The sequence below is a fragment of the Egretta garzetta genome, unplaced genomic scaffold (genome assembly GCF_000687185.1).
Source record: "Egretta garzetta isolate BGI_Z169 unplaced genomic scaffold, ASM68718v1 scaffold235, whole genome shotgun sequence".
Taxonomy (NCBI): domain Eukaryota; kingdom Metazoa; phylum Chordata; class Aves; order Pelecaniformes; family Ardeidae; genus Egretta; species Egretta garzetta.
Genome location: NW_009259792.1, coordinates 1,517,526 through 1,529,744, shown reverse-complemented (window position 1 = coordinate 1,529,744; position 12,219 = coordinate 1,517,526). Strand labels below are relative to the sequence as shown.

Genomic DNA, 12,219 nt, shown 5'->3' with positions numbered 1-12,219 from the left:
CAGGGTCACAATACAGTCTATTAAGGGTCTATAGTATTGCATCTTCTTTTTTCAGGGGGTAAGACTGTGTCATGGCTGTTGCCTTTTTAAGTAAGAAAAAGACCCACTCATAAGCAAGCCAGAGCTTCTTCAGAAATACTCATTCAGTCTAGAAACGGAGGATGATTCAAAACCACAACTACTCAATTTTCTAAAGGTTGTACAAATCATGTTGGGGGAAAGGGGAGAAAAACAATCTGAGCTAAAAATAAGTAACAAAGAAACATTATCGTACAGAGAAGGGTACATTAGGTCAGAAGCTGCTGCTTTTTAACACCATAAAGTGCTTATAGATTTCTGTTCAAAAACTGAAGCAGAAAAAAAAAAGTCACCATCACCAAACCAGGAGAGCAAATAAGTTGTTTGCTCAGCATTTTCTGGGTTTGTTTTGTTCGGTTTTGGTTGTGTTGTTTTTTTTAAAAAAACCCAAACTTTAAGCACATACTACATGTTCTGGGTAGTGCTGGGTTTTTTTAAAGCTAAAAAAGCTCATCATTGCTAACATATTAAGAAACCGACAATATGATTTTGTAGAAGAAACACATACCGTTAGACTATTCTTCTTTGTCCTTTCTCCACCCACCTCCCCCTTAGCCATTAGTCTTATTGACATTTCTGCCACCCAGTTATATCACAACTGCCAAATTATTATTTACCATTTCTACAGCCAAGCTAAAAGAAACAGTATTCAGTTATTTCACAGCCACAGGAGGTATGGAGGGGAGGGTGGGTTCCCTTCTAATCCCTGCAACGCCTTAGTGCATCATTATAGAAGGTCCTACAGAAAGACACAAAGAGATCAAATGCTGGTCTATGGGATTTAAAATCAACTTAAAAATGATAAAGAGAGACAGTGACGTTTAATACATAGTATACTATATATTTGTTATATATATGCTTTATATATACTGGAAGAGTAAGCAGAGTAATCTGATTGAAATTAAGAGTACAATAAATCCATTTATACACTTAGTTACATTAAAAGATTGATAGTGTTACTTATTTATAAAGTGCTAGAGACGATGCAGGAGGATAAGTTATTCCATCTATCATTATTTAACTGGTTTATTGCAAGTCCTAGAGCCAGTGTGGGATTTGAGGATAAACTAATCACCTCACAGACCAATTTAGGGAGAACGTCATAATCTAAATTACTATGTTGAACTCACAATGATAGAGAAAAACACATAAACACATTTCTTTAACCGCTAAGGGCTATCTTGTACCTCCGAAGAGACAGCCATGTACCAGGGGAGACAGACTTCAGCATCAGTCCAACAAAACCTGGGAAGGGTTATACAGCCTTTGAGCCTTAGGGGGGAAAAAAAAAAAAAAAAAAGGGTAAGTTTTGCTCTCCAAAGCCACAGAGCAGATAGCTGAATGAGCCAGAAATAGCACCTAGATGAGAAAGGCACTCTTGAGTTAGCTACCTGGGACGCAGTGCAATCTGTGGAGTTTCCTTCTGTTCCTTCTAACTCTGGTCACTTATGTACATTCTGACTGTGAAGTTTCAATACATTATCTGACGCAACTGGAAATAATTCCATGGGGTGGAATGACTTCAGAAGAATGAAAATCCTAATATCAATTACAGTGTCTATCGCCCTGCCATTCTGTATGGATGAATAATGTTCTGTAAGAACACTGCATACTGACATGTACTATCTGTACTGTCAAATTAAACGCGACTAAACCAAACAAATTGAGATTGCAGCTTATGCAAGCAGCTGCAGTTTGAAGACTCCAGCAGTTAAGAACAGACACATCTGCCAGCTACGGTCACAGCTGTAGTTAAAACTGGGTTTTCAGGTTCAGTCTGCTAGAACTAATGTGTTACAATTAAAATGCTGAACTTGATTAATGTGTTAGTTTATGGCTTAATCAGTATTTGGTTACAATATGTATATGTCTACACTTAAGTAGGACGGATCATTTCCAAATTTTAAAACCTTTTACTTAGGTATTAGATGATACCTTAAAGCAACTTGTCAAAACCTGAAACCAGAAAGTTTCGGGAATCTAAACTCAGAATCCGGGAACCATATATCTTAAAATATTTCTATTCAAAACAAAATTTCAAACACAGGTTCTACTTGAGAAGTGCTATGCAACTCAGAACAAATTGAGTAGAACTGTATGCGTCGTAACATTACTTAGAAGGACTCTTTTCATGCTTATCAAAACTGATTTCACAAATTAACTGCAAAACCCACGTTAACTTTGAACTGGCAAGACAAAGATACAGTACTAGCGGAGCAGAAATACAAGATACATATAACCCAGACTAATGCTAAACTCCAGTTAATTTTGTTTATAGGAAAAACTGTTATCCAGATTAATCTCTCCTGTCTTTCCTCATAAAAACATCCTTCATGCGTTTCTTTTGGAAGCTTTCTGAGGACGAATGTAATTTTGAAATTGGTTACAGGAATGTTCCTTCATAAGTCTGTAAAGAGGCTCAGTGATTTATTTGCTCGATGTAAAAGACTGCCCGGGTAGTACCCCATATGTTAATTAAGATCCTCCATCGCCTTTTGCCCCCTTTATAAGTAGGGACAGGATACTCAACAACAAAAAACAAGACGACAGAGAGAAGCAAGAGACAAAACAGGTGTATTTCAGGTGTGATGTTTGACACAAGTCCAAAGTTCAGGCTGTCTTTCAAGTGAACTCTACTACTAAAAGGTAAAATGAAACTGCAGTATTACAAAAGGGAGGTCTAAAATAACTCCACTTTAAAATGTGGTACAGAAATGTGGTAGCCTGAAAGATGAATTTTCAAATAGGTTCTCTAAAACTCACTCCATTTTTAGCTCTTGCATCTTTTATCACCAGTTGTGCGAACCCCATCAGGCCTCCTCAGCAAAATCCTGTTGCACTAAGCGCTGTACGCAGAAGAGACTGCTTTTAAAAGCTTAAAAACCTCATCACATCAGCAGCAGAAAGAGCTGTAGTAATTTCTCTCTCTCTCTCTAATGAATGTCCTTCCTGTACTCTGTCCTACCTATAAAAAGAAAACTTCATTCTGCTCCCAGTTTTCTATCTTTTATCACTCTTACATGATGTATTTAATGAGGTAGACAAAAAAAGCAACACACTAACTGATAAATACCACATCTGCTGCCACTGCCCTTCCGTTGTCTCTACTAAAGGGCGGAAAAAAAAAGTCTCCATGTTTGCAGAGAAGGATTTCAGCTCAGTAGGCTAAACTGGTTATTTTTGAACAATGCAATCTCAGCACAATTCTGGGTTCAACTATGGTAAACAAGTATGGGACAGAATAGAGAAATTCTTTACAATCCCAAATTACAGTTTGGTTAACCAGAGTGCTCCCTCAGCCAGGTCATTACTGCTGTTTTCTTCCACTATCATTCCAAATGAACTATCCAAAGGCCGATGATTTTACTGATCAACTTCAAAGCAGAGAGGGGTAAGCATAGGACAACTGAAGCCATAAGATAACAGTCATAACAGTGTTACGTGAGTACTACCATAGCTCATCACACAGGAAGACAAAATAAATGATTATCGATATTCAACTCAAGCACATGCTCGTTGTGTGTTGCATGCTATACAAATTCTGGACCATTTTATTAAAAAGAACCATCTAGACTGTCTATTCAGCACAACTTCCTAGTCACTATAATCATTTACTTGTTTCAAGTACAATCAGGGTCTGCATGTGCTCTGCATTCCAAGCAACCTAAGACATCTGAAAGCCAACACTCTAAAAACTCTCTTCTTCCCGGGGAAGAGCTGAACCTGGCATGAGGGGAAACCTCATGAGGAACCTTGGCATGAGGGGAATGGCATGGCAGCTCTCGTATTTATGCTTATATCTGCCACACAAGGGTGAGTCAAGCTCATACATTTGGGTATAATACTAAAAAAAAAAAAAAAAAAAAAAAAAAAAAATCCGAAAGCCACAAACTAATCAAGGCCACAGTTTAACAACCGTGAACTGGACTTACCAGCAACAAAACCCATTAGCACAAAGAGACAGTAAAAAACCCCATTTGTGTTTTTAAAACTAGGGTAACAAAATTAGATGTTCATCAAAAACCAAGTGGCAGGATGACTGTAACAGCTAAAAAGAACATTTTTAAAACTAGGGTAACAAAATTAGATGTTCAAAATTAGATGTTCATCAAAAACCAAGTAGCAGGATGACTGTAACAGCTAAAAAGAACGGTTTATAGCTCTTGTCCAAAATCCTTGTCAGACAGAGAATGCCTTTTAAAAGTTACCTTATTAAATCATACAATAAAACACTTTAGGTAAAATATGCAACAGTAAATTATGTCTTGCAAACAGCAAAAAATGCATATTGTGGTTTGGGTTTTTTTTAGTTAGCATGTAATCTGAATGACTCAAAGTACTGAGATTATAATTATTCTGATATTCAAAACTGGATTAACACACAAACACAAGCCAATCTGGCAAAGCACAGCTGTATGAATCACAGCTTCTCTTTAATGTTGCATATGGTGTGCATTTCTTCAGCAGTGAGCAACAAGTTCCCTGAACTTTCTAGCTGATAAGAAAACATTATTTTAGCATATGCAAGCACTGCTATTATCAAACAGAATTTGCATTCCTGTATTTGAAAATAAATTTAACATCCGATACCAGAAGCAATCAGTGAGATCTTCCAGGGCATTCAGTGCTGAAAAAACTGTAATCCAACTCAAGTCAGCAAGGGTTATCCAAATACATCCGTGGGAGAAAACATTAATTCAGAGATCATACTTCTGATCACTTCACATTCAAAAATTTAGAATGCTATTCCTCAAGATGCTGTCATCCAAGAATGGATGAGAAATCCTAAATAAGTAAAAGAGAGTTCTAGGACCACTAATCCCTAAAAATAATTTATTTGATTGACAAGGTTGCAACAGACAATAGAGATCACATTTATAAGATCACTTTTTACATAGGAAAGAAAAAAAAAAACAAACCACCCACACATTCATACCATGCAATGTCTGTGAGTCTAGAACAAAAGTACGCTCAACCTAGACACACCATGAGTGACCAGAGGTCAAGAACCACTCTCTACTGTCCAGTTTGAACTGGCCAATATTGTTGAAAATGCTACAATGGGAACAATCGTGAAAGTTGTCTCCATTACACAGTGAAGCCCCAGTGCATGAGAAATCATTACTGAAAGAGTAGTCCAGTGAAAAGCCTTCATGGTCAGCAACACAGATGTTATTCTCCATAATGTTCCATTTTATGGTGCCAGAAGTATTTTGATGCAAAAGTAAAAAAGGAAATGAAAAGGACAGAAGACATCAGCTCAACAGGCAAGTCTTCCACTTGTTTCAGTTTCTTACACTCTACATACACAAACACACATGCACACATAATTTTCTATCCCCTTCCTGCACTTCCTGCAGGCAATTTGTGCAGCAAAATCAGTAACATTAGAAAAGATCAAAAATACCAGGTTAATCTTAGTAAGATGAAGTAACACTAGCAACACAAAGACAAAGCCTAACTCACTTTCCCCCATTTTTCTTGAGTATAATGAAATACGCACTGCCCCAGTATAACTGGCAGTCACCAGTTATCAGCTTTACAAATTTCTAGAGGTATTTTATCTTAGTTTTTGTGGTTTATTAATCTGTTTTAACAACTTATGAGAAAGAAAATGATAAAAGGGGAAAAAACAGGCAGATAGAAGATATGAGCTTTGTAACCTCTATGGCTTCCAAATAACCACCTGTAATTGTGATGCTTGTAAGCTGAAAATTAACAAAGGCAAGAACAGAACTATGATTGCGAGTTTTCCTTAGAGCACTGCAACTTCCCCACTAACAGCAATGCCATAGATCCACAAAGTCAGTAAAAACAAGTTTCTACCTTTATTTTTCAGCTACTGCAGTAGGCATTTATAAAAAGAACAAATACAAGTGTTTTTTCCATGCTCTGATAAGTCTGAACTGAAACAAAAACCTGTTCAAATTTGCCTTTTAGCATAAACTACTGCAAGAAACCTTTTTGTCACCATAATTACCTTAGAGAGCTATAAGCATCTGAAAAAGAAACTTAAAAAATGGAATGCAAGTTACTCTTAACTCAAAGCTATGGCCTATCCATAGCCTTCTACACAGAAATGTTTAAGATGTTGCTAGTTAACTATAGCATTCACTACCCCCATAGCCATAAATGTACCTCCAAACATACACATACATATATATATATAGGAAAACATGACTGAATCATGACTACTTCACCTGATGTAGCCTTCATTAAATTTAGGAAATACCTTCTCTGAGGTTTTTTAGACATTGATAGTATTCAGATAAGAATTTCATCTCCAAAATGATTCTTCATCACTCTCCCAAACTGAACACTCCAAGTTTGGGTCAGTTCGCATTATCAAACTTCTTGTCCTACATCCAACATAGCTGTGCTCAGTGTTAATTGCTTATTCTGCCAGTGTTTGCTGGAGAAAGAGACACTGAACAAACAGACCTGTCAGTAGACTGGTGATGGATGATATGGAATCTTTATCTTAATGAAATTCAACAGAACAAATCAGCCAGCGTGTTAGCAAAACTGAAGTCCTTCGCTTAGTTTTTCCTTACTTGATTCTTGTGATACATAGATGACCAATGACAAAACGCACATACATACCAGTCCATAAAAATGGAGAAGTAAAGGACAGGAGAAAAACTATAAATATTGAGAAAGCATTCAAATACTTTAGTAACAGAGACCACATAAATATCCCAATAGTTGGGCAGACATCTGCATGGATTCTTAAGGAAATAAACATTTAAGAACAACCCCCAATTCTTACCAAGTCTCTCCCGTAATTTGCTAGATGTTAAAAAAGAAAGAATAGATTATAAATACTATAAATAAAAAGAGAATATGAAGTTTTTATTAAGATCTCTACTGCACACTAACACACCACTAGAGTATATTAGAGATGGGTATAAGCTAGAGGCTGGAGAAAGTTGAAATAAGAACTGCACTTGATATAAGAACCGGACACACTTTCACTGTCTGGAAAGAAACAACGAATTAGTAGCAATACTAAATTTGATATTATATCAATGGATACTGTTATTTTAATACTAACTATAGCAAATACAATGAATAACCGCAGAGTCTTACATAAAACCAACAGAAACATTGTTTTCTCCACTTCCTCTATCATTAAATTTGTCTTTATAACTGTGTAACATCAAGTTTTGATTTTTGGTATGAAGTCAACCTTTATGATGATTATGAAACCAGGTTGAATTTATATCATATATATTCTAGTTATATAAAAGGGGAGGAAAAAAACAGCACTTAATTTAGAATGTTACCAGAGACAATCTGGGTACTGTGGCTGAATATAGTTCAGCCTGTTGATTCAGTTTAAGTAATGTATTATCAAGCTGATGGTTCATGTTGCCACAAGCCTGAAAGCTAAATATGGCAATCCATTTACTTGAACTACATAATTTTACAAAATTTTATATCAGAAAAGCATCAGGTTTAAACAGATACTTAAGGTTTTCTTCCTACAACTGCACCCTCACATCTACTTCTCTGCACATCAAATGAATTCCAGTGACTTCAGGAAGCCTTTACGTGGCCCATTCATGCATCCACACTGATGGTCTTCAAGCTATGGACTTCGGCCCATAGGAAAAAGGAAAATAAATCAGTTCCTCAAATATACGCCTTTTTCTCTGAATTAAAGCTAACAGCATTTTGAACCAGCTTGCATTAGTGTACTAATACAGCCTACCGTTACCAACGATGCTGCACTCTGAAGCACAAAAAAATGAAGCAGATGCAAAACACATGCTTCAATATGGAAGTTTAACTAACTAGCATTTTATACAATATCACTCAACTATTTATCATCAATTTAGAAACCAACCCCACAAATGTTTAGCTGTCATAAAATTACTAAAGCATGCAAAGCTAAACAGTGGGACAGCTGCAGGATCAAGTTGTAGGGTGTAGGAAACCGAAGTGTTTGATTCATATTAGTTTTAAATATATGTTTGCCACTGGAAATTTTACTCACATGATTTTCAAAAGTATTCTACTGATAACCCAATCTTGAGTATGGCCACTGTCCTCTCTGTATACAAGGTTGGAGCGGGGGGAAGGGAGGAAAGGGAGGAGGGCAGGAACCCACACTGAATCAATAAAAACAACTTCTCAATAAACTTCAGATTGCAGTAATTAGTATTTTTGTAAATAGTTAAAATAACTTAGCAAAATTCCTTGATTTTTCTGAGGGGAAAAAACCTCTCTCCGTCTGCAAATTGTCCAACACAAGTGTTTAGAATCATGGTTTCCAGAAATTCACTCTATAAGTAGCACTTATGTTACAAAATAGATGATCTCAACCAAATTACGAATTTTAACAGCTACTGTGAAATCATCATGGTTGTGAATCTACTGGGCAGAACTATAATTTAAGTGCAACTGACTTAAGGTTAGCAGTTAGTTTGGAAACAGGTTGTAGATCAGCCAAATGAAGCTTTGTAGAACAAACCTCAGTAAAATGCACTAGATGTGCTGAAAACTTTTTTAAAATTATTAACACCTACTGCTGTGAGTTCTATGGCAACATAATAAAATATCCAAATACAAATAAAGGATGTGGGAGTCAAAGCAAAATCTACATAGCATTATTCTCTTTTAAACAACTACAAGATAAATATCAATTAATTCCAAGGTCTTAACAATTAAAAGCCAAACATATCTATGTAAAAGGTAGTGCACTGTAAATTGACATGTGTTTGTGTGGTCTGTGACAGTCTGACACTTTTAATTAAATCTGTATTCCTCTTAAGATAATCAGCATATTAAGTATTACTACTAACTGCTGTAAATTATAAACTAAACAAAGATACCACCCTCAGACCATGAGGCACTGTTATCCAGTCTTCCAGATCTTGCTACTGGGCTGTAACAGAATTTGGTATTCTCCTTCAAAAGGACAGTTTCTCTACATTCCTTCTGCCTTTTAAGTCCCTACAATCCAACAGCCCGTTTTTTAACCTCAGCACAAACTACCAAATGCCATTCTGGATTAGCACCCCATATCCCTATACGACTCATTTCTCACAAGTTCATCTGCTTGCTGCACACATTCTTTCGTTGAGAAAGGCCAGACAAGTTGAAATTATCCTTCATATTACACCATATGGATGACAATCCATAGGAAATAGGTGATCCTACTCAACTTCACAATAACAAATTATACAGAGATAGTCTCCACTTCCTTTTTTTTAAGAAAGTTGTTACCTTCTTTGCACTGTAATGCTCCAGCCTTTACTATTTCCCGGGATCTTAAGATGTCAGCATGGATTTGTTATAAATTGCCTAAATGGGAGAATCTGTAACTTCCTAAATTATGTAGTTTATAAAAAAAAGGCAGCTTCTGTCAGAGCCTGGAAAGTTCTTTTAAAGTGGTAACTTCATTTTGCAGTCCTGGCCAAAAGAAACAGCTGTCATTTTTCCTCCACATGGTTCATCCCTGGCACTTTATCATTTCAAAAGTCTCCTTTTTTTCCAGCAAACAATAAAAATGTAACTTTTAATGTGCTCAGTACATTCAAGGAATTTCTTCAGTTCCTACTAGTTTAATGAAACTGTGAAGACTGTTACTCTAAAGCACCAAAGATCTGTTTGCATAGCTTTCAAAGTATAACTGCACCAGTTCTGAAGCAAAAGGAAAATGTCTATTTCTTCCATTTATATGGCCAACAATAACTTCTACATTCTGACAGAATCATGTGTATACTGGCGGGGAGGGTAGTTTCAAAATACTTTATCAGGAAGTCCACAATTAAATAAAACGCAGGCTCCCCAGATACTGATCTGAATTGATGCACACGCTTCTTTGACTCCAAACTTCACAGCTGATCTTCTGTTTTTTAAACACAGTTACACTTATTTTCTGCACCAAGAATAACACATTTTCCAGTGTAGATGACTATAATAGATGTGAACAATAACTAAACAGAATTCTCTTGAAGGAGAAAATTAATATTTTTCTATCTGAAAAGAATGCAATACAGCAAACCACTGGGTTTGTAACAAAGTCCTCATCTGCTTTAGAAGATTCAATGCACAGGAAACAGTTCATTATCTCATTTACATTATACTGAAAAATGCACTAGTGGAATGTATCCCATGCTCCACCTAACAATCTAGTAGACTCTTAAGGACATTTAACTGAAAACAAAATTGCATCTTCTACTTTTGGACAGGGAACACTTTGTAGAACTTAACAGAGGCAAGTAATTCCTTTTGCATCTATTGCCCATACAGCAATCCAAATGAGAAAACGTTACATGACTGTGAAGGTGAATCTACAACACATGATGGAACAAGCAAGACAGCATTCTTCTCACCATCATTTAATCCGCATAAAATCCTGTATCTCCTAAAAGTAGCAGCGAGGAGCCAGGAAAGACTGTTAGGAGCAGGTTGAGTGCAAGAGAGCTGGGAAAGCAGGGGGACTTGCATTGTCATGTCCATAACTGACCAAAACAAAACAAAGGCAGTTCAAATGTAGCCTAAAGTGACTTAAAACACCTTTTCGGTCCTAAATGAACTCCTTCAGCAAGTACAAAAGAAGTAAAAACAAAGAGCATATCTAGTGTGATGCAGCAATACTAAAACGTTGAATATTTCCATTACGTTAAAAAGCCAAATGCAGTTTTTATTCACGTAAAGAATTATTATATGTGGAGGCTTAAAACACTTTAACTTCTTTATGGTTACAGAAGGCAACTGGCAGAAAAAACACCCCTGATATATATTTATAAATATACAAATAAAAATAAAGCTTTAACTTTCTTCCTATGCTAATCTTCAGCTCTAACACAATGGAAAGGGGAAGGAGGAGAGTAGCCACATGCAAACAAATTGATAGATATTCAACAATTAATGACCTAAAGTAAAATGGTCAAAAGGATTGTATTATGTAACAGTCAGGATGCATCCATAATTTTAATAAATACAATTTCCCTGTCATTAAAACATAGATACCCATCTATGGGTCAGAAGATGGATGCTGTAACTATTTTGATTTTTATATAGCTGATTAAAAATTAATTAAAAAAAATGAAACAACACTGTAAAAAGAAGCTCTAAAATGTTCAATGTTCTCAATGATCTTGCCAAAGTAAAGATCAGTAGCCCCAAATTAACTCCCTGTTAAGTTCATCCTACTTTACCTCATCTTAATCTTAAAGAACATCCTGGACAGTCTTTCAGAGCTAAGACTAGTGAAAAGAGCCAATGATTACCACTATCTTTTGAAACCATGGATTTATGTCTCAGTACTCTGGGACTAGCTTTCTTCATTTCATTTTCAACTCTGACAAATGAGCATAAGGAAAAATCCTTTAAGACACTTGTGCAAGATTTCATAAAGCAAAGCTCCCTTTTATGTTCAGCTGACCTCCACAACTGGCAAATGTGCATTCTCTCCCCTTCCCATAAGTAACATTCATAATCATATATTTTAAGAAAACGTACAATTTAGACATGAGCCACTACAGCCAAGCTATCTGCAGCCTTGGAAGTTAGGTATCTTTTAACTCTAGGTTGAAATATTCTTTAAAGTGTTTGATAAATCAGGAGCATGAATCCACACGGAAACAAACTCATTTCTTCCCCCTGCCCCCACCCTGACAAGTACAGTGTCTTGGATACACATAAAAAGGGGGAAAAATGCCATATAGTGGCAGGTGAAACTTTTTGATGAATAAGTTGCTTTCCACAAAATGAAGATTTGCAGTCGGCCCAGCATAGTAGGTTACCAGTCAAGATAAAGACTTCTACAGAAGGAATCCTTCTGATTATGCAAGTATCTTTAAGACTGACAAACCCCACCTGTGTAAAAAACATTCAAGGTTTTAGAAGTTGTAAACTACAAGATCATATAATATCACAGCTTGGAGATGGGTTTCTAAGAGTCCACTGTTAATTGACAACAAACACCTTATATTTTTAACAACTTTACTTCCAATCTGTCAAAACCCAGTTATTTACATCTGTTCCATTTCTTAATATGATCTCAGCAGTCTACCTCTCTGTATTAGCACTGAAAGATGGCAATACAAAATATTTATTTAAATAAGCATATATGAAAACAGGAAGCTTAGTTTTCTTTGATGAAGGACTGAGAAATACAGGTCTCTC

At 36.1% G+C, this 12,219-nt stretch overlaps 1 protein-coding gene across 1 annotated transcript in view; it reads right to left on the bottom strand.

The window, feature by feature from the left end:
- SUPT3H (SPT3 homolog, SAGA and STAGA complex component) overlaps positions 1–12,219 on the bottom strand; it is a 232,164-nt gene that overhangs the window by 209,405 nt on the left and 10,540 nt on the right. The window lies entirely within an intron of this gene.